This window comes from Salvelinus sp. IW2-2015, linkage group LG18 (assembly GCF_002910315.2).
Source record: "Salvelinus sp. IW2-2015 linkage group LG18, ASM291031v2, whole genome shotgun sequence".
Taxonomy (NCBI): Eukaryota; Metazoa; Chordata; class Actinopteri; order Salmoniformes; family Salmonidae; genus Salvelinus; species Salvelinus sp. IW2-2015.
Window position 1 is genome coordinate 4,857,055 of NC_036858.1, and position 3,215 is coordinate 4,860,269.

Consider the following 3,215-nt stretch of genomic DNA (forward strand, 5'->3'; position numbering starts at 1 on the left):
TACAGCATATCTGTATGTGTGACAGGCATCTCTGCTTTACCTGTCTCTTATACACATCTAGATGTGTATAAGAGACAGTTACAGGCTACTACTCTACAGGCTACTACTACTACTCTACAGGCTACTACTACTACTCTACAGGCTACTACTCTACAGGATACTACTCTACAGGCTACTACTACTACTATTCTACAGGCTACTACTCTGCAGGCTACTACTACTACTCTACAGGCTACTACTATATTGAATACTGCACTTTTGGGAAGGGATGCAAAGCTTTCAGTAATTTACCAAAGTTACCAGAATCTTCAGTGATTAACAGAAAATATATGCCAATCTATTTATATCTTTAGTAATTTATACTTGAATAACTTTTTTAAATCATATTGTCCATGAGTTTCTAGAGAAAATAGCCTAATTAATGAAAAAAATTATCTAAGATACCAAAATGCTGGTAGTTTATTGGTAAACTTTACTGGTAAAGTTTCCAGTAACAAACATCCCTTTGCGACCCTACTGCTGTCTCTTATACACATCTAGATGTGTATAAGAGACAGCTGCAGGCTACTACTACTACTCTACAGGCTACTACTATATTGAATACTGCACTGTTGGGAAGGGATGCAAAGCTTTCAGTGATTTACCAAAGTTACCAGAATCTTCAGTGATTAACAGAAAATATATGCCAATCTATTTATATCTTTAGTAATTTATACTTGAATAACTTTTTAAAATCATATTGTCCATATTGTTCATGAGTTTCTAGAGAAAATAGCCTAATTAATGAAAAAAATAATCTAAGATACCAAAATGCTGGTAGTTTATTGGTAAACTTTACTGGTATAGTTTCCAGTAACAAACATCCCTTTGCGACCCTACTGTTGGGAAGGGCATGCAAGTTAAGCATTTCACTTTACTTGTGTGTGTAACAAATAAAACTTGAAACTACTTACTCTCTGTCAATGACCAGGCAGGTGACAGCTTCAGCAGCGATCACATTAGCCGTCCTGATGTCCTCGCTGTGGGGACACAAAGTGACAACACATCAGTCAAAGGTATACCCACATTCCTCACTCTTGGACMTAAGTCACTGTTCATTCAAAAAGTAATATTCATGTTAAATTCTAGTTAGATTTAGCTTTAAGAGAATAATGTTTTCGAAAAATGTGAATACAGAATTGCAAACATAACATTCAACACATCCTATAAATTGTAAATAGTCATGATTGTAATCTCTACAGTTATCTATGCTGTCATTGGAATCTCCTTCACCGTAACCTGAAGAAGTCTTTCCCCAATTACTTTAATCTGTGTCAGTGGTATCTATAATGTCCTGCGATCCACCTGTGAAAACATCCACACACTCTCTCAAAGGGGCACTACGACACAAGCACACACACAATCTCTCAACCACTTGTCATACACACCCACATCACACACACACACACACAACCACACACACACACACACACACACACACACACACACACACACACACACACACACACACACACACACACACACACACACTACACCAACACACACTTCTCTCAAATCCAACACACACACACAGCACACACATACCACACACCACACACACCAACAGCATACACACACCACCACACACACACACACACACCAATCACACATCACATCACACACAGCAACCACACACACAACACACACAATCTGCGCACCAGCTCAACTGAATATTAGTACTGAGGGAGAGAGAGGGTCTTTCCCTAACTGATGGCTTGTGAAAAGGTCACATCCAGCAGCTGTGCAGCATGATAATTACAGTGAGGTGAAAGAGTTAATAACACACTGTCCATCAACACAGAGGGGATGGTACTATAGAGCTACAACACATTGCTGAAAGAGACTATCTATTGAGGCTAGAGTACCAGTAAATTGTTATCCCTGAAGAGCATCAACTGCAAGATATCAGTAAGAGACAAATATACCATGAGACCACTTCCCAAGTTCTTATTGGTGGATGCATGTAACTGCATGGACTGTATATCACATCACTGAATGGGGGATGCCCAGATGATTTCATAACGAACAAAAAATAACAGAACGGTGGCCGAACGAACACCTTGCTAGTAATACCATACAGCATATCTGTATGTGTGACAGGCATCTCTGTAATTGACATGAATTCAATATGGTTACTTATACCATGGCATTGTTGAATACTTGMTTGTGATTGGCTGGAAGGGCATTCTAGAGCATGCATTATGAACACATTTCTAGCAGCAAATCTGTTAAATTATAGACATGGAAGAAACGTTCCTCCACGTGTCATAGGATACCCAGACACCCCATCTGATACCCCATCTTCCATGCAATCAGCTGGCTGCCCTGAGCTGTCCAGTCCAGACTGTCTCCATGGACCATACCAGTGAGACCGGGTGTATTCTTCTAGGGGATTTGACAGAACTATCTGGTGACAGAGGGAGAGAGGGAGACGGCGAGAGGGAAGAATGAGAGGGGAATATCCAGCCCATCGTAACAAATGAGCCCTCTAATAGACAGACCAGGGAGAACAGCTGTGATTTCCCCCACTGCTCAAGGACGAGGCAACAATTCGCTGGACTTCACAAGAACATCCTGGGATTCAAAAGGCTCAGGCTGAGGTGGCCATTTCACACAGAATACATCACCCTTGTTGCTAGTCGACCACCCACCTAGCCTTACACATTCATTTCAATGCTTCGGTACACAGCTAATATGTGTAAGGAGATACCTCCCAACGAGGGAGCAGGATGCCATTCTTCAAGCCAATTAGCACGTATTATGGCAGGGAGGTGGAAACATCTACAGTACACTATAGACTACAGCTGCTATATCACCAGATACCTCCCAGTGAAATGAGAGGAGAGCTTTACTAGAGATAGGATGCCACATATCATGGCAGGGTGAGAGAAACATATSCCACATCAAACATTATATAACTACTATGAGCTTTGAGGGAGGGTACTAGACAGGGAAATATATGTTTTTATTTAACCTTTATTTAACATCGGCAAGTCAGTTAAGAACAAATTCTTATTTACAATGATGGCCTACACCGGGCAAACCCGGACGACGCTGGGCCAATTGCCCTATGGGACRCCCGATCACGGCCGGTTGTGATACAGCCTGGAATTGAACCAGGGTGTCTGTCAGAAGCCTCTAGCACTGAGATGCATTGGCTTAGAGAGAGACAGAGA

At 41.5% G+C, this 3,215-nt stretch overlaps 1 long non-coding RNA gene across 1 annotated transcript in view; it reads right to left on the minus strand.

Moving 5' to 3' along the window:
* LOC139029127 (uncharacterized) overlaps positions 1–3,215 on the minus strand; it is a 37,147-nt gene that overhangs the window by 14,261 nt on the left and 19,671 nt on the right. The window contains exon 2 of the long non-coding RNA XR_011481392.1: positions 954–1,019. This is a non-coding gene — a long non-coding RNA (uncharacterized lncRNA). The remainder of the gene's footprint in view (positions 1–953; positions 1,020–3,215) is intronic.